Source organism: Delphinapterus leucas, chromosome X, assembly GCF_059928025.1.
Source record: "Delphinapterus leucas isolate spDelLeu-1000000601 "Yukka" chromosome X, BTC_Dleu_Yukka2, whole genome shotgun sequence".
Classification (NCBI taxonomy): Eukaryota; Metazoa; Chordata; class Mammalia; order Artiodactyla; family Monodontidae; genus Delphinapterus; species Delphinapterus leucas.
The window spans coordinates 28956481-28981945 of NC_143150.1; positions in this window are offsets into that span (position 1 = coordinate 28956481).

Here is a 25465-nt window from a genome sequence, read left to right on the forward strand (position 1 = left end):
AGTGTCATAACAGCAGAGACAGACACAGAAGCAACTAAAGACTTTGATATTGGGTTAAAGGAAATGGGTGACACAAAGCACTCTGCTTGCAAACCCACTGACTGGAAGGCCCCCACGAAATTAGCTGGCTACTAAGGCTGCCAATGGCTTAAAAGTCTTGTCTTACCAGCTGGAAATCAATAGAGCTCCTGAACCAAAAGCTTTCTTTCCAGAAGGTGGTAAGGGAAATTGTCCAGGACTTCGAAATAGGTTTGAGTTTCCAGAATACAGCCTTAGTGTACTTCGGAAAGCCAGTGAAGCATACAGGGTGGTTTTATTTGAAGATTTTAACCTGTGAGTCATCTGTGATAAGAGAGTCTCTGTCAGGCCCTAAGATGCCCTGTTAGCCTGCTGGATAGAGAAAGACCTTAAGTTAAGGCAGCTTTTACGTGTTTAATAGTAAATTATGCAAGATATTTTGTTTTCAACTTATGACTTTTTTTACAAAGAAATGTTTATACGTTGCATTTGAGCTTACATCGTCCCATCATTCACTCAAGATGAGTGTGAAGAGTGACTATCCAGATTAATGAAGGGAGCACTATGGCTCAATGGTGGCAAACTGCTAATCTATAGAATGGATGCGTGGTAGTTCTTTCTCCTCATGATGAATGTTTCTGTATATTAATGAGTTGTTGGGTAGCAATTACAATACTAGAACATGTAGTGGGCTCTTCTGCAATAATATTGCTTATGATTTGATCCAAGTAGTTAATAGTTGAAACTGTTTTTTAAAAATTGAACTTGAATTCTGAGCATCATACATGATTATGACTACAGACTTATTTACACAAGGTAAAGTTTATAAATCTTTGACTAGGAGTCAAATTTCTAACAAGGAGTCAATGACTGCTAATTTTTTATTTTGTACCACAACGGATGTCCAAAACCTAGTATTTCTGCTCTTGCTATGTCTCAATTCTATTAATTCCCTTCTGGGGGAAAAAAAAAAAAAGACAATTCTACAGGAACTCAGAACAACTCCATGTAATAGCTTAAAATCATATTAATTCAAATTAATATTATTGGAGGAATGTATGACATTACTACCATAAAATAATAATGTGTAAATTATTAATATAGTAAAATAAAATAATTTTCTTATTCCTAAAAAAAAAAATTGAACTTGAACCTGAGTAAGCATCTAGATCCAACTACTAAGTTATAGGAAATACAGAAGACAGAGGAACATGTTAAACACCATGGGATAGCTTTCAGCAAAATCCAGGCTGTGGAAAACTCTACTAAACAAACAACCCAGTTTCTTCAATAAATAAATTGCAAAGAATAAAAAGGTATGAGAGGAACCTATAAATTAAAAGAAATGTAAAAGACATATCAACCAACTACAGTGTATGGCCCTTATTTGCATCCTGATTCAAATAAACAGGAAAAACAAGACATTTATGAGACAACTGAAAATTTATACATGAACGAATATTTTATTATAATTAAAGACATTAATTTAGATGTATTATGAATATTTTGTGGGTTTTTATCCTTTTTCTTTTACAAATATACACAGTCATAGTTACAGATGAAATTATACAATATCTTTTATTTGACTCAAAACAATACAGGAATGGATCTGCTCTCACCACTCCTATTCAACATTGTGTTGATAGTGCTAAATTAAAGAGAAGCTAAATAAATGGAGAGAGGTACCATGTTAATGTGTTGAAATACTTAATTCGTGGGAATTCCCTGGTGGTTCAGTGGTAAAGCATCCACCTTCCAATGCAGGGGACATGGGTTCGATCCCTGGTCAGGGAACTAGGATCCCACATGTCGCGGGGCAACTAAGCCCATGCACCACAACTACTGAGCTCATGCGCCTCAACTAGAGAGGCTGCATGCACCACAACTAGAGAAGAGAAAAAATCCCGTGCACCACAACTACAGAAGAGAAAAAATCTGCATGCCACAACTAGAGAGAAGCCCGTGTGCCACAACGAAGAGACCTCATGCCACAATGAAAGATCCTGTGTGCTGCAACTAAGACCTGATGCAGCCATAAATAAATAAATAATTTGTTAATATGTCAATTCTCTCCAAATCGATCTATACTCTAAATATAATTCCAATCAAAAGCCCAGCAGGATATTTTGTAGAGCTCAACAAGCTAATTCAAAAACTTATATGAAAAAGCACAAGAAATAGAAGAGCCAAAACAATTTTGAAAAAGAACAAAGTCATAGGACTCATGATACATGCTCTCAGGGCTTTCTATAAAGCAACAGTAATCAAGAGAAGTGTCAAGATAAACAGACAGATGAATGGGACAGAATATAGCCTAGAAGTAGACCAACACATAAGTGCCCAATTGATTTTTGACAAAGGTGCAGAGGCAATCCAAAGGAGAAAGTATAGTTGTCTCAACAAATGAAATTGGATCAAATAAACATCCATATGCAAAGAAAAACAAAACAAAATGTTGACCTAAATCTCACACACTATAAAAAATTAACTCAAAATGAATCTTAGAAAACATAGAAGAAAATCTTCTTGATCTGGTACTCAGTAAAGAATTCTTAGACATGACATAAAAAACATGATTCATAAAAGAAAAAAAATGATTAATTAGAACATCAAAATTTTTAAATTCTGCTCTTGAAAATACACTGTATTGAAATGAAAACACAATCCACAGACTGGGAGAAAATATTTGCAAACTGTATATCTGATAAAGGATTTGTATTCTACCTATCTGTCTATACCTCAAAACTCAACAGTAAGAAAAAAAACATTCCAGTGGAAAAAAATGGGGAAAAGGTATGAACAGACATTTCACCAAAGAGGAAATTGAAATTCGTTTCCACAGAAACCTGTACACAAATGTTCATATCAGCTTTTTTCATAACAGTCAAATTTGGCAATAACCCCAAAGTCCTTCAATGGGTGAATGGACAAATTGTGGTACATCCATACCATGTGATACTATATACTATAAAGTGTCATAAAGGAACATTTTAGGGTGATGCAAATGTCCTATATCTTGATCACCGTGATGCTTATACAACTGTATGAGTTTTTCAAAACTCATAGACCTGCACACTAAAAGAAGGTAAATTATCCCTCAATAAATGTATTTTTAAATATTTATTTATTTGGCTGCTCTGGGTCTTAGTTGCAGCATGCAGGATCTTTAGTTGCAGCATGCAGGATCTTTAGTTGCGGCATGCAGGATCTAGTTCCCTGACCAGGGATCAAACCTGTGCCCCCTGAATTGGGAGCATGGAGTCTTAACCACTGGACCACCAGGGAAGTCCCTCAATAAATATATATTTTAAAGGAATAGAATTGCCAAGTTTCTATAGATTGAATGCTTGTGTTCCCCCCAAAATTCATAATTCATACATAGAAATATAATCCCCAATGTGATGGTATTTGGAGGTGGGGCCTTTGGGAGGTGATTAGGTCATGAGGAAGGAGCCTTCGTGAACGGGATTAGTGCCCTTATAAAAGACCTCAAAGTGTTCCCTCGGCCCTTCTGCCACGTGAGGCCACAGTGAGAAGATGGCCATCTATGAACCAGGAAGCAGCCAGCTCTCACCAGACACAGAATCTATTAGCAACACCTTGATCTTGGACTCCCCAGCCTCTAGAACTGTGAGGAACAAATATTTCTTGTTCAAGCCTCTCAGTCTATGGTATTTGTGTTATAGCAGCCCAAACAGACTAAGACACAAGTATAGAGGGAGTAATGGGGATATAGATGTTACAAAATTGACCATGGGTTATTAATTATTTAAAATGTCTGATGGAAACATAGGGGTTATTTATACTGTTCTGTCTACTACTGTATCAAAATCTATAATATACCGACCCCAAAAAATGGAATCTGAGAAATCTGGCCATACACATTTGTGATAGAATATGGGCTTTTCCATAGGTGAAATTTACAGTTTCCTTAGATAGATGATGATGATGATGATGATGATAGATAGATAGATAAAATATTTTTAAGCAAAGGAAATCTGGTAGCTAAAGAAAACATTATAGGTGTTTATATAAGAGCTATTTTTAATATATTGTAGAGTAGCATTTTTAAATTAAATGTTTTGCAGTTTATAAAATATAAGTATGCTCTGTCCACACCTCAGAACAATTAAATCAGAATCCCTGGGGTTTGGGGCCTGGACATGGGCATATTTTTAAAGCTTCTCAGGTGATTCTAGTATATAGCCAGGGTTGACAACCATTGCTTTGGGAGAATTGTAATAAGAAAGTCAAGGCTCACGCTTTAGTGTGAACAGCACTCAAAGCCCACTTGTTCCTTGAAGCAAGTACCACCACTATAATCACTCACCCAGCACAACAGCTTCATTCACACCCTGCCCTATCCTCACATACATCTAAATCTCCCTGTCTTAAAGCCTCTGGAGATCTTGATTTATACACCCCCTTGTCCTCTTTCATGTGTCTCCTTCTCTCCAGGATACTAAATGGGCATGGAGGTATCTAAGCAACTCTGTGTGAGCATGTGTGTATGTGTGTTTCACAGATCGAAAGGTCACAGAGAATAGATTTCCCAGGGACATGGAAAACTGTAACAGAGAACAAGAGAACAACAGGTCACTGAATCAATTCCAGAAGTAGTATCAGTAAGTCAATAAGCAGAAGCAAAGTACAATTTGGTTGATGTCACGCGGCTAGCTTTTAAATTGGGGCTGCTTTGGAGAAATAAAGAAGAAAAACACACCTAAGAGATCAGCCTGGGTAGCATCTCTGTTGTTTGGAAAGTTCTCTGTCTATCTCTATCTCTCCTCTTAAACATTAGATAAGATGGTTTCAGTAAACTTAGGCCCATGGATTTCAGAGTCTGTGAAACCCCTAAAATTCTATGCAAAATTCTTTGTGTGTGTGCATTTTTCTAAGAAGTCTCACAACTTCCATCAGATTCTCAAAGAATATTAACAATCACTATCTTAAACAAAGGTGTGCACGTGTGCACGTATGCACACATACACACACATTCACACACACATCCTGTCTTTAGGGATGTTTTAGTTTTTGATCCCATGCCGGCAGACCCCATAGCTATTTCTGCATATGAAAAATAGCTGACCTGATCTCACCACTGCTTCTTTTCTTTTCTTTCTTTCTTTTTTCTTTTTTTTTTTTTTTGGCACTTACTTTTAGAATCTGCCCTGTCCTGGTGTTCATTTCTCTGGCTATCAGGCCTTGCACTGCATACTCAGGGTTATATCTCAAGTTGTAAGCCATTTTCAGCCATTAGTATTCCCACACATACTCATCCTGAACTCTACCTCCACTTCATCCTGCTTGAGTTGCCCCACTCCCAGGTTCCTGCTGTTGGGCCTTCCCTGCTCACAAATGATCACTATCTGTAGCCTCAGATCTTGGTCCCCACCCATTCTTGGCCTACTTCCTCCCTTGGTCCTTAATAGCTGAGGAGCACAGAATGATGAGCAGAGCAATCTATTGTTAGGGGGAATATAGTTAGGGGGAAATGGGCCATGTAGGGAAGCAGTGGAAAATGAAATCAGGCTCAGTTAACTTAGGACCAGGTTGCAAAGGTCCTTGAAAGAAGGCTGGCAAGGTGGACATCCCTCCCCAAGGAGAAAATGGGGAACCACTGGAGACTTCTAAACTGGGAAAATGGCATGATCAAAGCAATGCTTCAGGGCAACATTTCTGAAGAAGTTTTGTATGTAATATTAACTGATGTTTCATGAAAAAGAAGTTTTGTGGTCAACTAAGCATGGGAAATGCTGGGTTAAAGAAAGTTAAAAATGTTTACCACAGAACTTCTCAGACCCTTTAACATGCTAATCATGTACATCGTGAATTTTCAAATTTGAACATTCCCTGGTTTCTAAACTTGCGTTAGCACAAAATCCTCTTTTTAATGGGGGCTAACGTTCCTCAAAGCACAATTTGGGAAACACGACTTTAGGAAGTCCTGTTAATCTGGCAACGGTGTACAGGTGAGGCGGAAGTGAGATGAAAGTGGGCTGGGAGACTATGGGCAGCAAAGCAGGTCTAGTGGAATAGCAGCCCACACTACCACCTGGGCAGTGAGAATTAAGTGGAACTGGCGAATCAAGAGACTATGTGAAGAAGAACAGGGGGGATTGGGGTTAAGCTTCTGGAGGAAGGCAGAAACTGTGTCTTATTCCTCTTTTATCACCTACACTTTAGCATCTAGCAAATAGCTTTGCATATGAGGGAAATATACATACTTGCTGACCATTACTATATTCCAAACACTAGAGATTTAATAAAATTACTTTTTTCTGTTCCACTTTAAAAGTAGTTTACCTGGTGTTTTTAAATATAATTAGCACAATTTGCAAAACTAATTTACTGTTCACATTGCAACTGAAGAGGGGATTGGGGTTATCTAAACAGAGTTTCTTTTTATCTACTTGCAAGACAGATTGTATATTTTGGTGAGAGTGTTGGACTGAGAGCTTTTGTATGAAAGAGAAGAGGGAGGAAGAAGATAAAGAAAGAATACTCTATCCCAGGGATGTTTTGATTTGTTACTCAGCCAACCTCCCCAAAGCTTTCATGGTATCTATATAGTTTACAGTGTTATGGTTACACGAAAAAGACTCAACATTAACAGTTAACAAGTTCACTAGCCAGAGAAATCTGACTGAGGTAAGAAATTCCAAAGCAAAATTAGGGGAAATTTTGCTTGGTTAATCAAAGTTTACAGAGTTAGTCCCCATAATTTATTTTTCCTTTGGCCGCACAGCTTGTGGGATCTTAGTTCTCCGACCAGGGATTGAACCTGCGCCCTCGGCAGTGAAAGCGTGGAGACCTAACCACTGGACCGCCAGGGAATTCAGTCCCCATGATTTTAAAATCCTCATGTCATGCAAATGTGAAATAGATAGCTAGTGGGAAGCTGCTGCAAAGCACAGGGAGATCAGCTCGGTGCTTTGTGACCACCTAGAGGAGTGGGATAGGGAGGGTGGGAGGGAGGCTCAAGAGAGAGGGAATATGGAGAAATATGTATACATATAGCTGATTCACTTTGTTGTACAGCAGAAACTAACACAACACTGTAAAGCAATTATACTCCAATAAAGATGTATAAAAAAATCCTCATGTCATGGATCTCTCAGTTGATGTTAAGTCAGTTACAACAAGTTGTGGAGTTCAGGTTGTTCTCCCAAGATTTGACATTAACATCACCTTTCTGGTCACATTTTAAAATTAACCAACATGTTTCTGACTTTCCATAGCCCCTTTTAGCAGAAGCAGTCCCTGGTGATGGCAGAAGAACGTGGTTTCCCAAGAGGGTTCCAGCAGCCTTCAGGACATCATCCATGCCAACAGTATCAACATGGTAGCCAGAGATCCTTAGGCAATAAATACAGCCCCAATTCCGGTGGAGCTTGACTGTACTGCCACCCCCTTGAAAGGAAACAGCTATCCCCAAGGCTGCTGCACTTTCTATATAAACCTATACACAGGGGTGGGGGGGGACCTTCAAGATGGCAGAGGAGTAAGACGTGGAGATCACCTTCCTCCCCACAAATACATCAGAAATACATCTACATATGGAACAACTCCTACAGAACACCTATTGAACGCTGGCTGAAGACCTCAGACTTCCTAAAAGGCAAGAAACTCCCCACGTACCTGGGTAGGGCAAAAGAAAAAAGAATAAACAGAGACAAAAGAATAGGGACGGGACCTGCACCAGTGGGAGGGAGCTGTGAAGGAGGAAAGGTTCCCACACACCAGGAAGCCCCTTCGCGGGCGGAGACTGCGGGTGGCGGAGTTGGGGAGCTTCGGGGCCGCAGAGGAGAGCACAGCAACAGGGGTGCAGAGGGCAAAGCGGAGAGATTCTCGCACAGAGGATCAGTGCCGACTGGCACTCACCAGCCCGAGAGGTTTGTTTACTCACCCGACAGGGACAGCGGGTTTGGGAGCTGAGGCTCGGGCTTCGGTCGGAGCGCAGGGAGAGGACTGGGGTTGGCGGCGTGAACACAGCCTGCAGGGGGTTAGTGCGCCACGGCTGGCTGGGAGGGAGTCCGGGGAAAAGTCTGGACCTGCCAAAGAGGAAAGAGACCACTGTTTCGGGGTGCACGAGGAGAGGGGATTTAGAGCACCACCTAAACGAGCTCCAGAGACAGGCGCCAGCCATAGCTATCAGCTCAGACACTAGAGACGGGTATGAAATGCTAACACTGCTGCTGCAGCCACCAAGAAGCCTGTGTGCAAGCACAGGTCACTCTCCACACCCGCCCTGGGAGCCTGTGCAGCCCGCCACTGCCAGAATGCCGTGATCCAGGGACAACTTCCCCAGGAGAACACACAGCGCACCTCATGCTGGTGGACCGTCACGCCGGCCTCTGCCGCCGCAAGCTGGCCCGGCATTCCAATTATAACTACCATACCCCTCCCTGCCCCTGGCCTGAGTGAGCCAGAGCCCCCTAATCAGCCGCTGCTTTAACGCCATCCTGTCTGGGTGGGAACAGAAGCCTGAGGGCAACCTACATGCAGAGATGGGGCCAAAACCAAAGCTGAACCCCAGGAGCTGTGCGAACAAAGAAGAGAAAGGGAAATTTCTCCCAGCAGCCTCAGGAGCAGCGGATTAAATCCCCACAATCAACTTGATGTACCCTGCACCTGTGGAATACCTGAATAGACAATGAACCAACCCAAAATTGAGGCAGTGGACTTTGGGAACAACTGTAGACGTGGGGTTTGCCATCTGAGAGTGACTTCTTTCTGATTTTTATGTTTATCTTAGTATAGTTTTTAGCACTTGTTTGTCACTGGTGGATTTCTTGATTGGTTTGGTTGCTCTCTTCTTTTTTTCTTATTACTTTTTTTAAAATAATTTTTTTAATTTTTATTATTATTTTTTAATTTTATTTTCTTTCTTATTTTTCTCCCTTTTCTTCTGAGCCATGTGGCTGACAGGGTCTTGGTGCTCCGGCCTCGTGTCAGGCCTGAGCCTCTGAGGTGAGAGAGCTGAGCTCAGGACATTGGACCACCAGAGACCTCCCGGCTCCACATAATATCAATCCGCAAGAGCTCTCCCAAAGATCTTTGTCTCAACGCTAAGACCCAGCTCCACTCAATGGCCAGCAAGCTCCAGGGCTGGACACCCCATGCTAAACAACTAGCAAGACAGGAACACAACCACACCCATTAGCAGAGAGGCTGCCCCAAATCATAATAAGTTCACAGACACCCCAAAATGCACCACTGGACGCAGCCCTGCACACCAGAAAGACAAGATCCAGCCTCATCCACCAGAACACAGGCACCAGTCCCCTCCACCAGGAAGCCTACACAAGCCACTGAACCAAACTCACCCACTGGGGGCAGACACCAAAAACAATGGGAACTACGAACCTGCAGCCTGCGAAAAGAACCTCAAGCACAGTAAGTTAAACAAAACGAGAAGGCAGAGAAATATGCAGTAAATGAAGGAGCAACGTAAAAACCCACCAGACCAAACATATGAAAAGGAAATAGGCAATCTACCTGAAAAAGAATTCAGCGTAATGATAGTAAAGATGATCCAAAATCTTGGAAATAGAATGGAGAAAATACAAGAAATGTTTAACAAGGACCTATAAGAACTAAAGAGCAAACAAACGATGATAAAAAACACAATAAATGAAATTAAAAATTCTCTAGAATGAATGAATAGAATAACTGAGGCAGAAGAACAGATAAGTGACCTGGAAGATAAAATAGTGGAAATAACTACCACAGCAGAATAAAGAAAGAAGAATGAAAAGAATTGAGGACAGTCTCAGAGACCTCTGGGACAATGTTAAACGCACCAACATTTGAATTATAGGGGTCCCAGAAGAAGAAGAGAAAAAGAAAGGGTCTGAGAAAATATTTGAAGAGATTATAGTTGAAAACTTCCCTAACATGGGAAAGGAAATAGTCAATCAAGTCCAGGAACTGCAGACAGTCCCATACAGGATAAATCCAAGGAGAATCACGCCAAGACACATATTAATCAAACTATCAATAATTAAATACAAAGAAAAAATATTAAAAGCAGCAAGGGAAAAAAACAAATAACACACAAGGGAATCCCCATAAGGTTAACAGCTGATCTTTCAGCAGAAACTCTGCAAGCCAGAAGGGAGTGGCAGGACATATTTAAAGTGATGAAAGGGAAAAACCTACAACCAAGATTACTCTACCCAGCAAGGATCTCATTCAGGTTTGATGGAGAAATTAAAACCGTTACAGACAAGCAAAAGTTAAGAGAAGTCAGTACCAGCAAACCAGCTTTACAACAAATGCTAAATGAACTTCTCTAAGCAGGAAACACAAGAGAAGGAAAAGGCCTACAAAAACAACCCAAAACAATTAAGAAAATGGTAATAGGAACATACATATTGATAATTACCTTAAATGTAAATGGATTAAATGCTCCCACCAAAAGACACAGACTGGCTGAAAGGATACAAAAACAAGACCCATATATATGCTGTCTATAAGAGACCGAATTCAGACCTAGGGACACATACAGAAAGAAAGTGAGGGGATGCAAAAAGATATTCCATGCAAATGGAAATCAAAAGAAAGCTGGAGTAGCAATTCTCATATCAGACAAAATAGACTTTAAAATAAAGAGTATTACAAGAGACAGAGAAGGACACTACATAATGATCAAGGGATAAATCCGAGAAGAAGATATAACAATTGTAAATATTTATGCACCCAACATAGGAGCGCCTCAATACATAAGGCAAATGCTAACAGCCATAAAAGGGGAAATCGACAGTAACACAATAATAGTACGGAACTTTAACACCCCACTTTCACCAATGGACAGATCATCCAAAATGAAAATAAATAAGGAAACACAAGCTTTAAATGACACATTAAACAAGATGGACTTAATTGATATTTATAGGATATTCCATCCAAAAACAGCAGATTACACTTTCTTATCAAGTGCTCATGGAACATTCTCCAGGATACATCATATCTTGGGTCACAAATCAAGCCTTGGTAAATTTAAGAAAATTGAAATCATATCAAGTATCTTTTCCAACCACAACGCTATGAGACTAGCTATCAATTATAGGAAAATATCTGAAAAAATACAAACACATGGAGGCTAAACAGTACACTACTAAATAAACAAGAGATCACTGAAGAATTCAAAAAGGAAATCAAATAATACCTAGAAACAAATGACAATGAAAACAAGACAACCCAAAACCTGTGGGATGCAACAAAGGCAGTTCTAAGAGGGAAGTTAATGGCAATACAATCCTACCTCAAGAAACAAGAAACAGTTCATATAAAAAACCTAACCTTACATCTAAAGCAATTAGAGAAAGAAGAACAGAAGAACCCCAAAGTTAGCAGAAGGAAAGGAATCATTAAGATCAGATCAGAAATAAATGAAGAAGAAATAAAGGAAATGATAGGAAAGATCAATAATACTAAAAGCTGGTTCTTTGAGAAGAGAAACACAATTGATAAACCATCAGCCAGACTCATCAAGAAGCAAAGGTAGAATACTCAAATCATTAGAATTAGAAATGAAAAAGGAGAAGTAACAACTGACACTGCAGAAATATGAAATATCATGAGAGATTACTACAAGAAACTATATGCCAATAAAATGGACAACCTGGAAGAAATGGACAAATTCCTGGAAAAGCACAACCTACCGAGACTAAATCAGGAAGAAATAGAAAATATAAACAGACCAATCACAAGCACTGAAATTGAAACTGTGATTAAAAATCTTCCAACAAACAAAAGCCCAGGACCAGATGGCTTCACAGGTGAATTCTATCAAACATTTAGAGAAGAGCTAACACCTCTTCCAAAATATAGCAAAGGGAGGAACACTCCCAAACTCATTCTACGAGGCCACCATCACCCTGATGCCAAAACCAGACAAAGATGTCACCAAGAAAACTATAGACCAATAGCGCTGATGAACATAGATGTAAAAGTCCTCAACAAAACGCTAGCAAACAGAATCCAACAGCACATAAAAGGATCATACACCATGATCAAGTGGGGTTTATCCCAGGAATGCAAGGATTCTTCAATATACACAAATCAATATGATCCACCGTATTAACAAATTGAAAGATAAAAACAATATGATAATCTCAATAGATGAAAAAAAGCTTTTGACAAAATTCAACACCCATTTATGATAAAAACTCTCCAGAAAGTGGGCATAGAGGGAACTTACCTCAACATAATAAAGGCCATATATGACAAACCCAGAGCCAACATCATTTCAATGGTGGAAAATTGAAACCATTTCCTCTAAAATCAGGAAGAAGACAAGGATGTCCACTCTCACCACTATTATTCAACATAGTTTTGGAAGTTTTAGCCACAGCAATCAGAGAAGAAAAGGAAATAAAAGGAATCCAAATTGGAAAAGAAGAAGTAAAGCTGTCACTGTTTGCAGATGACATGATACTATACACAGAGAATCCTAAAGATGCTACCAGAAAACTACTAGAGCTAATCGATGAATTTGGTAAAGTAGCAGGATATAAAATTAATGCACAGAAATCTCTTGGATTCCTATACACTAATGATGAAAAATCTGAAAGATAAATTAAGGAAACACTCACAATTACCACTGCAACAAAAAGAATAAAATACCTAGGAATAAACCTACCAAAGGAGACAAAAGACCTGTATGCAGAAAACTATAAGACACTGATGAAAGAAATTAAAGATGATACAAACAGATGGAGAGATATACCATGTTCTTGGATTGGAAGAATCAACTTTGTGAAAATGACTCTACTACCCAAAGCAACCTACAGATTCAATGAAATCCCTATCAAACTACCAATGGCATTTTTCACAGAACTAGAACAAAAAGTTTCACAATTTGTATGGAAACACAAAAGACACTGAATAGCCAAAGCAATCTTGAGAAAGAAAAACGGAGCTGGTGGAATCAGGCTCCCTGACGTCAGACTATACTACAAAGCTATAGGAATCAAGACAGTATGGTACTGGCACAAAAACAGAAATATAGGTCAATGGAACAGCATAGAAAGCCCAGAGTTAAACCTATGCACATATGGTCACCTGATCTTTGATAAAGGAGGCAAGAATACACAATGGAGAAAAGACAGCCTCTTCAATAAGTGGTGCTGGGAAAACTGGACAGCTACATGTAAAAGAATGAAAGCAGAACACTTCCTAACACAATACACAAAAATAAACTCAAAATGGATTAAAGACCTAAATGTAAGGTCAGACACTATAAAACTCTTAGAAGAAAACATAGGCAGAACACTCTATGACATAAATCACAGTAAGATCCTTTCTGACCCACCTCCTAGAGAAATGGAAAGAAAAACAAAAATAAACAAATGGGACCTAATGAAACTTCAAAGCTTTGGCACAGCAAAGGAAACCATAAACAAGATGAATAAACCCTCAGAATGGGAGAAAATATTTGTAAATGAAGCAACTGACAAAGGATTAATCTCCAAAATTTACAAGCAGCTCATGCAGCTCAATATCCAAAAAGCAAACAACCCAATCCAAAAATGGGCAGAAGACCTAAATAGACATTTCTCCAAAGAAGATATACAGATTGCCAACAAATACATGAAAGGATGCTCAACATCACTAATCATTAGAGAAATGCAAATCAAAACTACAGTGAGGTATCACCTCACACCAGTCAGAATGGCCATCATCAAAAAATCTAGAAACAATAAATGCTGGAGAGGGTGTGGAGAAAACCCTCTTGCACTGTTGGTGGGAGTGTTAACTGATACAGCTACTATGGAGAACAGTATGGAGGTTCCTTAAAAAACTAAAAATAGAACTACCATACGACCCAGCAATCCCACTCCTGGGCATATACCCTGAGAAAACCATAATTCAAAAAGAGTCATGGGGCTTCCCTGGTGGCGCAGTGGTTGAGAGTCCACCTGCCAATGCCGGGTACATGGGTTCGTGCCCTGGTCTGGGAAGATCCCTCATGCCGCGGAACGGCTAGGCCCATGAGCCATGGCCACTGAGCCTGCGCATCCGGAACCTGTGCTCCACGATGGGAGAGGCCACAACAGTGAGAGGCCCGCGTACCGCAAAAAAAAAAAAAAAAAAAAAAAAATGAGCCATGTACCACAATGTTCACTGCAGCAGTATTTACAATAGCCAGGACATGGAAGCAACCTAAGTGTCCTTCGACAGATGAATGGATGAAGAAGATGTGGCACATATATACAATGGAATATTACTCGCCATAAAAAGAAACGAAATTGAGTTATTTGTGGCAAGGTGGATGGACCTAGAGACTGTCATACAGAGTGAAGGAAGTCAGAAAGAGAAAAACAAATACCGTATGTTAACACATATATATGGAATCTAAAAAAAAAAAAGGTTCTGATGAACCTAGGGGCAGGACAGGAAAACAGATGCAGACATAGAGAATGGACTTGAGGATATGGGGAGGGGAAAGGGTAAGCTGGGACGAAGTGAGAGAGCAGCATTGACGTATGTACACTGCCAAACGTAAAATAGATAGCTAGTGGGAAGCAGCTACATAGCACAAGGAGATCAGATCGGTGCTTTGTGACCACCTAGAGGGGCGGGATAGGGAGGGTGGGAGGGAGACATGAGAGGGATGGGATATGGGGATATATGTATACATATAGCTGATTCACTTTGTTATACAGCAGAAACTAACACAGCATTGCAAAGCAATTATACTCCAATAAAGATGTTAAAAATTAATTCATTAATTTTTTTAAAAACCTGTACACAGCAAAACCAGCATATCAGTCTATGCCTCTGTTTCTTCATCTATAAAATGGGGATAATAACAGCACCTACTTCATGTGATTGAGGCAAAGATTTAATGAGTTCATATATGTAAAATGCTTAGTACAATGCCTGACAACAGTAAGTGCTCACTGTTGACTATTTTTACCATTATTATTGTTGTTTTTGTTGTTAATGGAATATATTATCAAAGCCCAACAATCTGTCAAGATCCAACCATACAGTGGTTGGCAGATGGAAGATTTTCTTATAGGAGCATGCCCTATTTCCTTCATTCAAATCTATACCTTTCTCACATGCATCCTCAAAGCCCATTTCCTCTGTGGAAACCTGAGTGTGAAATCTTGAGTTTCTTTGTCATGTAGGCCCCTTCAAATATCCTCATTTACCAATATAGACCAAAGCACTCAAGTTTCCATAAAGTAATATGGCAAGGCAGCAATGAAACACGACTGTGATGAGAATGCTCCCAAGAATAAGTACCAAGTCTTTTTCATCTGTCAGTCCTCAGTCCAGTGCAGAGCCTGGTCCGGAGTAGATGCTCAGTGAAATTTCATTGAATTGCACGAGAAGAGAAGGAAGAAGCAGTTCTCAACCTTCCCTAGCAGGTATCACAGCATTAGGCAGTAGACGAACTGAGAGGGAGATACTGTCACCCACAGCATGAGTGGGGACATGGCAAGACCTTTATTCCAGAGTCACTTTCTCTTATATTAGATGCAAATTCATTACTCTCTCGAGATGGCCTCAGCCTCCTGTGTTGTCACCATCAACCACTAGCAGCATGGTGTTGTGAACAGAAAGTGCAGCTCTGAAAGTGCTTCCTAACCAAAGTGATCCCGCACACTGGCCTGTCATGCTGCCTTATCTTCTCAGTACAGTCTTCACTCTTTAAAGGGTTAAGATGTATACTTTATACTTTCTCCTATACTGTAGGGTATATACTTTATACTGTCAAGGATTAACATGCAGCAGAGGGACTTCCCTGGAGGTCCAGTGGTTAAGAATCCGCCTGCCGATGAAGGGGACACGGGTTCGATCCCTGGTCTGGGAAGATCCCACATGCCGCGGAGCACATGTGGCCCCAACTACTGAGCCTGCACTTTAGAGCCCCCGAGCCACAACTACTGAAGCCCAGGTGCCTAGAGCCATGCTCCGCAACAAGAGAAGCCACAGCAATGAGAAGCCCATGCACTGCAACAAAGAGCAGCCCCCGCTCGTCGCAACTAGAGAAAGCCCATGCACAGAAACGAAGACCCAATGCAGCCAATAAATAAATAAATAATAAAATAAAATAAAATTCTAAAAAGACTCTGAGCTTCCACTGTAGGGGGCATGGGTCTATCCCTGGTCAGGGAACTAAGATCTCACATGCCACACGGCCAAATAAATAAATAATGTTTTTCTAAAAAACGCAGCAGAGATTGGGTCATCTGATTAACATGGAGAGAGCCAGATCTCAGCTCTTATAGCTCTTTTGCGGGCAACCTATGATTCTTCAAGCCTTCTGAATTCTGTATTATAATATCCTTCTATACTTTTAATAAATGATATTATTACACAATTATCTATATTATACTCTTTATACTTTTATTCTTTTATATTAGATTAGGCATGTGGTAGGTACATGGTTCTCCTGCATAATAATGTAAGAAAGCATCCTTCTCCTAGAGTTGGTGACCAGTCTTCTGGTACTCTATGTTTATATCTGATATCTTTCTCTGACACAGTGGCATAGAGCACATAGGTTAAGTGACTCTTACTTGCAGAGACTTGGTGGGGCCAATGTCCTAGCTGCGTAACCAATCCAACAGTGCAGATTTTTTTAAAATTTATTTATTTTTGGCTGTGTTGGGTCTTCGTTTCTGTGAGAGGGCTTTCTCTAGTTGCAGCAAGTGGAGGCCACTCTTCATTGCGGTGTGCAGGCCTCTTCGCGGCCTCTCCTGTTGCGGAGCACAGGCTCCAGACGCGCAGGCTCAGTAGTTGTGGCTCATGGGCCTAGTTGCTCCGCGGCATGTGGGATCTTCCCAGACCAGGGCTCAAACCCGTGTCCCCTGCATTGGCAGGCAGATTCTCAACCACTGTGCCACCAGGGAAGCCCCAGATTTTTTTAAATGGTAGGAACAATGGTATGAATCCAAATTTGGAGAAGGAGCCAAAAGAGTTTATGAATCAAGACTGTCAAAAGCAGTAGAGACCTTAATATATACCATATACAAAAATTAACTCAAAATGGATCAAAGCCCTAAATTCATAGAAGAAAACATAAGGGCAAATCTTCATTACCATGGTTTGAAGCATGTTTCCTTAAATATCACACCAAAAGCACAGGTAACAAAAGAAAAAAATTAATTAAATGCACTTCATTAAAATTGAAAGCTTTTGTGCATCAAAGGACACCAAAAGAGTGAAAAGACAAGCCACAGAATGGGAGAAAACTACTCGCAAATCATATATCTGATAAGGGTTTAATATCCAAAATATATAAAGAACTCCTACAACTCAATAACAGAAAGACAAACAACCCAATTTAAAAATGGGCAAAGGATTTGAAAAGACATTTGCCAAAGATATACAAATGGCCAATAAGCACAAGATGCATCGTTAGTCATTAGGGAGATGTAAAGCAAAACCAAAAAACGATACTACTTCACTCCTACTAGAACAGCTATCATCTTTTAAAAATCAGAAAATAACAAGTATTGATGAGAAGTTGGAGAAACTGGAGCCCTCATGCATTGCTTATGGGAATGTAAAATGGTGACGTCACGGTGGAAAACAGTGTGGCAGTTCTTCAAAAAGTTAAACATAGAATTACTATATGATCCAGCAATTCCACTTCTAAATTGAAAGTAGGGTCTCAAAAAACAGATATCTGAATACCAATGTTCATAGCAACCTTATTCACAATAGCCAAGAGGTGGAAACAACCCAAGTGTCCATCAACAGATGAATGGATAAATAAAATGTGGTATACCCATACAATGGAATATTATTCAGCCACAAAAAGGAATTAAATACTGATACACGCTACAATGTGGATGAACCTAGAAAATATTATTCTGAGCAAAATACGCCAGGCACAAAGAACAAATTTTACATAATTCCACTTATATGAAATATCTTGAATAGGCAAATTCATAGGGACAGAAAATAGATTAGAGGTTACCAGGGACCAGGAATGGGAGGGATGAAAGAGTGGGGAGTTATTGTTTAATGGGTATAGAATTTTTGGGGGGGGGTGACAAAACTTTTTAGAAATAGTGGTGATGGTTGAACAACATTGTGAATGTAATTAATGCCACTAAATTGTACACTTAAAACAGTTTAGGGCTTCCCTGGTGGCGCAGTGGTTGAGAATCTGCCTGCCAATGCAGGGGACACGGGTTTGAGCCCTGGTCTGGGAAGATCCCACATGCCGTGGAGCAACTAGGCCCGTGAGCCACAACTACTGAGCCTGCGCGTCTGGAGCCTGTGCTCCACAACAAGAGAGGCCGCGATAGTGAGAGGCCCGCGCACCGCGATGAAGAGTGGCCCCCGCTTGCCGCAACTAGAGAAAGCCCTCACACAGAAACGAAGACCCAACACAGCCAAAAATGAATAAACAAATAAATAAATAAATATTTTTTTTAAAAAGGTAAAAAATCTTAAAAAAAAGTTTAAATGGCAATGTTTATATCATATATATTTTACAATTTTAAAAAAGCAATTGCTTTATTCATGTCACTGTTTATATTTGAAATGAGAAGCCATAACAGAAGCAGAAGCAGCTCAAGGGCACTTTGACAGGGGGCCTGAGAGGACCATGCCAGCAATTCCAACCTTGCTTTTGCACAAGGATGGTGGTAGTTCAGTGTGCTGGTTCAACCATCCCCATTCTCAGCAGATGCTGCTTTGCTGAGCTTCAGGTAGGATGCATGATCCATGACTCTATACAAGAGATCTCTGGAGGCCCTGGAAATTGAATGATCTCAACACTTGTGTTACGCAGGGATGGGGTGGGGTGCTCCAACAACTGTGGGTGAAGCCAACATGTTTGCTGCCCAGGGTTACATGGCACAGAACCAAGGAGAAGATTCCAAATGTAGAGTCCTGAGGATGCCACGATGAAAGTTGATATAGAGCCCAAAACATAGATCACCCAGTCTGAGGGCCTAGCAGAAATGTAGAATCATGATATGAAAGCAAAAATGGGAGAGATGCCAGGAAGCTAACCCAGGAAGTGAGTTAGGGTGGGCCTAAATTAATCCTGAGCTGTCTGCCTCAGATTTTTTTATAGGATTCTCATGCCTGATTTTGCATTTAAAGGCCTTAAAAGAACAGGAAGTTGAAGGTATTTTGACATTATAAACCACAATTATTAGATTCTTTTTTTTTTTTTTTCTTTTTTTTTTTTTTTGCAGTATGCAGGCCTCTCAACTGCTGTGGCCCTCCCGTTGCGGAGCACAGGCTCCGGACACACAGGCTCAGTGGCCATGGCTCACGGGCCCAGCCACTTCGCAGCATGTGGGATCCTCCCGGACCGGGGCACGAACCTGTGTCCCCTGCATCGGCAGGCGGACTCTCAACCACTGCGCCACCAGGGAAGCCCCTATTAGATTCTTTTAAGAACATTCCCTTTTAAAAAGAGAAGTTACCTGGGAAACTGACAGGAGCTGTTAGCCTGAGAAGAGAAGAATCAGGGTATGTAAATCTTTTCTCCTCTGCAAATGATCTATAGAAATAGCGGCATCCTTCAGATGCAATAAAAGAACGTGGAGGACATTTCATTGTAGGCACAGGGACTTTAAAAATGGAAGAGATAACAATTGCCTATTGCATGACAATTGGATATTGGATATTGGAAAGTGGATACTACATGAAATAGATGTTCCTGGGATGTTAGTACCTGCTATAGAAGCCCTACCCCCAGAGTGACCAAACCCACAAGCTAGTTGTCCAAGTCAGATCAGTGTGCTAAAGGCTAAGAGTGGTAAGAGGTACAGAAAATGAGGACAGCTGAGTGGAGCTGAGGCAATGAGGGAGACAAAACCTCTGGTAGAGGAGACTTATTACACAACTGGGAAGGCTGCCCCTTTCAACCTCAGCAGTGCTCCTACAGCCCATGCTTATCAATTCAGTGCAGGGACTATCAAATCATGAGGCTCACTAGATTCTTCTATTGCCACCTAGCAGAGAGCTGGGCCCAGAAGGAATGAAAACGTCTTTGAATGTAGAGAGGAGGCAGAGAAGGTATAGAAAAGTGAGGGGAAGCATTGATAAAATAAAGTGTGGTGGGGTATAGAACCCAGCCTGCTTCTTCCGTTACAATTTCAAGGGCTGGGGTGGGGCTGGGGGCTGGGGGTGGGGGTGGCTTGCCAGAATCCCAGAAGAGTCAAGGATTAAATATTTACCCATCAGTCAGAGGCTAAAATAGATTATAATGTGAAACTAGCTGATTTATGAGAATTACTTGAGCAGTAGAAAGCTGAAATATATTAAAGTCATCCATCAGGCCCTCCTATTGCTAGTAAATGATAATTGGCTGAATCCATTTTCTGGGCTTGCCAGCCAAGGTTGCTCAAGCTCCTCTTCTGACAGAGAGTAAAAGGAGCAGGCCCTAGGCAGTTAGCCCTGAGGGCAGGATTTGGAAGAGAGGTTCTTCTTTCCTGTATTAGGCATAAAACAATAAATAAACAGTATGGTGGCAAGGGGAGAGGGATGGGGTGGGGAGGAAGACAGCAAGTCAAAGTTAGAATAGGGAGTTCAAATATGCTGTCAGTCAAAGTGTTTAGACCTGAGGTTCTTAACCTTTTTTGACCCATAGACTCCTGTGACAGTTTGGTGAAACCTATGGATTTCTTTTCAGAATAATATTTTTAAATGCGTGAAATAAAACATAATGAATTACAAAGGAAACCAAATATACCGCTATACAATTGTAGAATATTTTATACATGATATAGTAATATGTGCATTTTCTTATTAACACATTAAATAATAAGATCTAGTGGTGGGTGTAATCACTACCATAATTTCAAAAGCAGTGATGGGCATAAAATGTATTTGGAAATCTCTACAACTTCTGTCATATGATATAAAAGGATTCCTACTGGTTTCAAAGTTGCAGGTACTGTGAATATACTACTGTGGTTCATTGCTTACATTCATGACAGAAGAAAACGTTAAATATCAGTCAGAGGGACTTCCCTGGTGGTCCACTGGTTAAGCCTCCGTGCTTCCAACACAGGGTGTGGTGCGGGTCCGATCTCTGGTCGGGGAACTAAGATCCTCCCACATGCCGCGAGGTGCGGCCAAAAGATTAAAAAAAAAATCAGTTAGAGGTTAGTGAAAACAAAACTGTATTCTTTTTCCCCATGCAAATTTAATGACCCCTTGATTTTCATCCATGGACTCCCTGGGAACTTGTGCACCCACATTAAGAACCCTTAGGAGGGGCTCCCCTGGTGGCACAGTGGTTGAGAGTCCGCCTGTCAATGCAGGGGACACAGGTTCGTGCCCCGGTCCGGGAAGATCCCACATGCCGCGGAGCAGCTGGGCCCGTGAGCCATGGCCGCTGAGCCTGCGCGTCCAGAGCCTGTGCTCCGCAGCAGGAGAGGCCACAGCAGTGAGAGGCCCGCGGACCGCAAAAAAAAAAAGAACCCTTAGGAGAAGTGAAAAATAGGAGACCAAAGAAGAAATGGTGAAAAGTTAAGAACAAAGAGTCACAGAAAGGGCGAGAAGGAGTTCTAAATGAATTCAGATGATGAAGAGCAGATACCTATAGTGGCTTTTTAAGTGTTCCCGTCTTGCACTTGTTTGGCTGAACTGCATTCAGTTAAAGTGCCTGGCAAAAGGTAGGTGGGGTGAAAATGAAAGAAGAGTGGCTATGTGTTGAAAACTACAGAAACTGGGTGATGAGTACATCAGAGTTCTTTATACTACTCCCTCCACTTTTCTGTATATTTGAAATTTTTCATACTAAAATGATTTCAAAGTAATAAATAAAATAGAGGATCTCACATGCTGTTTGGGTATCACAATTCCTGAAATTCACTCATTTACCTATTCATTCAATAAATACTTATTGTTACCTCTGGCACAGTGTAGAGTCTACAGAGGCTAAAACCAGACTCACGTAGGGGTCAGACCAGGAGAAACAGTAAGGAGGCATCAGTTCCAGTCCAGAATAAAAGCCAGAGAATGGTAGGATGAAGCCAAGGGATGGAGTAAGATGTCTTGAGGGAGGACATCTGGATGAGATTTAAGTTCTTAAAAGAGAGAGGGAGAAGAGGGTGGGCACACTACAATGGAGGTGGGGCTGAACAGTATCTGGGCACAAGCTGGCTGAGGCAGGAATGGAGGGAGTGGAGAAAAATGGCTGAAGAAGGGGGGTAGCCACCAACAGCAGCTTTTGCCTCCTCCTTCACAACTCTGCCTAGCCCTGCATGGAGGGATCTACATGGTAGCTATTTTCTGCCCCAAAAAACAAATTCAAGAATATACCACTTGGGTAAATCCAAAAAGGCAGGTCACATGAAAGCTCTCTCCTAGAAACATGAGTTTTAAAGTTTATTATCAATCTCAAAAGAAAAACATATATATTTAATTTTGTAAAACAGAGCTTTAAAAGGAACACAGTATAACTTGGAACTAATGCAAATCAAATGTCAGAGAGAAGAAATTAATTTCTGTGTATATTTCATTTCCTCTAACATTTGCCTAACTTGGAAAACAGCAACTGGGTTTTAATAACATTGGAGGAGTAAAAATTCCCAGGATATAACCCTTTAAATGTTTTCTTCCAAAGCCTGTTCCAACAACAGCTTAGTAATTATTGCGCTCACAGGAGAGCTCTGACTGATACCTTCCAATAGGGGCCTGAAGGACTCTGCTGGCAGCCAGGTGCCCGCATTCTAAACTTCTGACTCATTCAAGAAAAGAAGCAAAGTCCAGACAAGTTACATCAGGAAACCCTTTGGTAAGAAGCTTGGCAAATGAGAGGAACTCTGCTTCAATGTGTGCTTCTCCTTCACTCGCTACTAACTGTGCCTCCTTTAGCACTTCCAGTGGCTCTGTTGACCATGACACAGTGACTTGAACTTACCCAACAACAACTCCAATTCCCTTCAGATGCCCTAGTTACATCTGCCACGACATCTGAACGGTAGGTGGTCCAGCCCCTGTCCACAAAGGTACACGATTCGCAGGGGACAATAATACCTTTTATAAACCTTCTTACGCCCACAGTCAGCAGCAGAACAAAACAAAAAAGTCCTATTTGCCAGTAGCAGCGTTCAAATAGTTTACTGATTTAAAATCAAATTAACCTAACCTATCCTGGTCAAGAACACAGGCTCTGGAGACAAACGTGAGTTTTAATTTAAGACACCTCTTCTTACTCAGTAGCTGTGGGACCTTGGACAAGTTACTTAACTCCTCTGAGACTGTTTCATGATCGGGATAACGATAGTTATGTATCTCCTAGAGTTGTTGTAAGAATTAAATGAGAGATTCTGGTGCAGCTCCTCCCCTGGCATGCCACTCCCCCAGAATGCAGGCCCACCACTCCACTAGCACTGGACTCCCTCCAGGGCATGAGCCTCAGTATGAGCACCCAGAGCTCTTAGGTGCCCTAGGGCAATGTGAACACTTACTCTACCCCCACCCCACTACCAAGACCAAAGGACAAGAGAATGGCCACCTGAAAAGCAATAAAGATTAACATCTATAGGCAAAGGGGAGTCTCCTCACTCTGAATAGGACAGAGGAGGCAGCCCAGACCACCAGAGGTGCCACTGAGTCAGTATCTCCCAGTCTTGAGTCCAGGAGAGAGCCCATAAGAGACTCAGAAGAAAGGAAGAGGATGAGGGGAAGAAGAAGGGAAGAGAGATGGAAAGGAGGAGGAAGAGAAGAAGAAATAATTTCCCTTACAGGAGCCTTTCAAATAGAGGCCCATCCTTCAAAAGAAACCAGAAAGGGGTTGAAGATGTTGTGTCTCCTGCCTCACTCACCAAGGGGATTAAGAGAAGGAGGAGGTCAGGCTGGTAGTATTAAGCAGTCTTCCAGGAAGAAAAGCCCACCACCACCACTCCCATCCCAGGAATCCCAGGCAGAGATGACCTCTGCCAGTAGTGGCAGAGACACAAAAAAAGAGACAGTGATCTAGGCCAAGAGCTGTCCAGGCCGGAGACCAGCACCGGCACCAAGAGCCAGGGAGCTGGGTGGGGGCACACAGTTGATTTCTAAGCTGCAACAATTTGTCCTATAGTTGTACAGTCGCTGGCTAAACCTGGTGCTCTGGCTTTCTCCTCATGCTAAAAAAGGAACAGACTGCTGACCCCTCCCAGCCACGTTTACCCCCTTCTCCTTCCTGAGGCATCTCCCATTATCCATCTGGCCTTCCTTCCTCAAGGACAGTTGAAAATGGTCTCTCCCAGTTTCCCAAGTGAGTTTAGGGATGTAAAATTCTCCTGTCTGTGTCCCCACCTCCTTCTCTGGCTCTACACCTGCAGAGGTCAATTTCTGATTCTCCTCCCTACTTCTATTCCTGTTAAGTTTTGTTTACCCTGCCCACTAAGCCCCTGAGCCAGTAGAGTACCTAGACTCTGAGCATCCACACGCTCCACACCATGTTGAGTTTTTAGCCTCTTGTGCTATTCCCAGGGTCTCTGAGTTAGAGCACTGGCCATCACTAAGTTTATGCCTCCAGACTGTGAAAATCAACTCTGTGTTCCTTTTAGACATGATAGGGACATGGTTAGGCTTTGGGGAAGGGACAAGAAAGTATCTAATGTAAAACAACTTCTTGTTATCTCTTTCCCCCCTTGTTGCAATTAACATATAATGCAAACCCTGGATAGATACAGAAATAGATGGTACAGATATAGCTAGAAAGATGTAGATGTACAGATAGAAATAGATATAGATATTTAATTGCTAAAACCATTCTATCCCACTTGACTTTACTGTAACTTTTTTTTTTTTTTTTTTCGGTACGCGGGCCTCTCTCTGTTGTGGCCTCTCCCGTTGCGGAGCACAGGCTCTGGACACACAGGCTCAGCGGCCATGGCTCACGGGCCCAGCCGCTCCGCGGCATGTGGGATCTTCCCGGACCAGGACACGAACCCGCGTCCCCTGCATCGGCAGACGGACTCTCAACCACTGCGCCACCAGGGAAGCCCTACTGTAACATTTTTAAAAGAAATAAATGCTGATCCCTTTAGGAATCAAATAATTAAATAACTAAATAAATAAATAAGTAGATAAATAACCAAGCTCATAGATACAGAGAACAGATTGGTGGTGGGGGGTGGGGGCAGGCAAAGTGGGTGAAGGGAGTTAAAAGGTACAAACTTCCAGTTATAAGATAAATAAGTCAGAGGATGTAATGTACAGTATGGTGATTATAACTAATAATACTGTATTGTATATTCAAAAGTTGCTAAGAGAATATTAAAAGTTCTCATTACAATAAAAAAATTTTTGTAACTTTGTATGGTGATGGATGTTAACTAGATCTATCGTGTGATCATTTCAAAATGTATCCAAGAGGGATGGACTGGGAGTTTGGGGTTGGTAGATGCAAACTATTACATTTAGAATGGATAAACAACAAGGTCCTACTGTATAGCACAGGGAACTATATTCAATATCCTGTGATAAACCATATGGAAAAGAATATAAA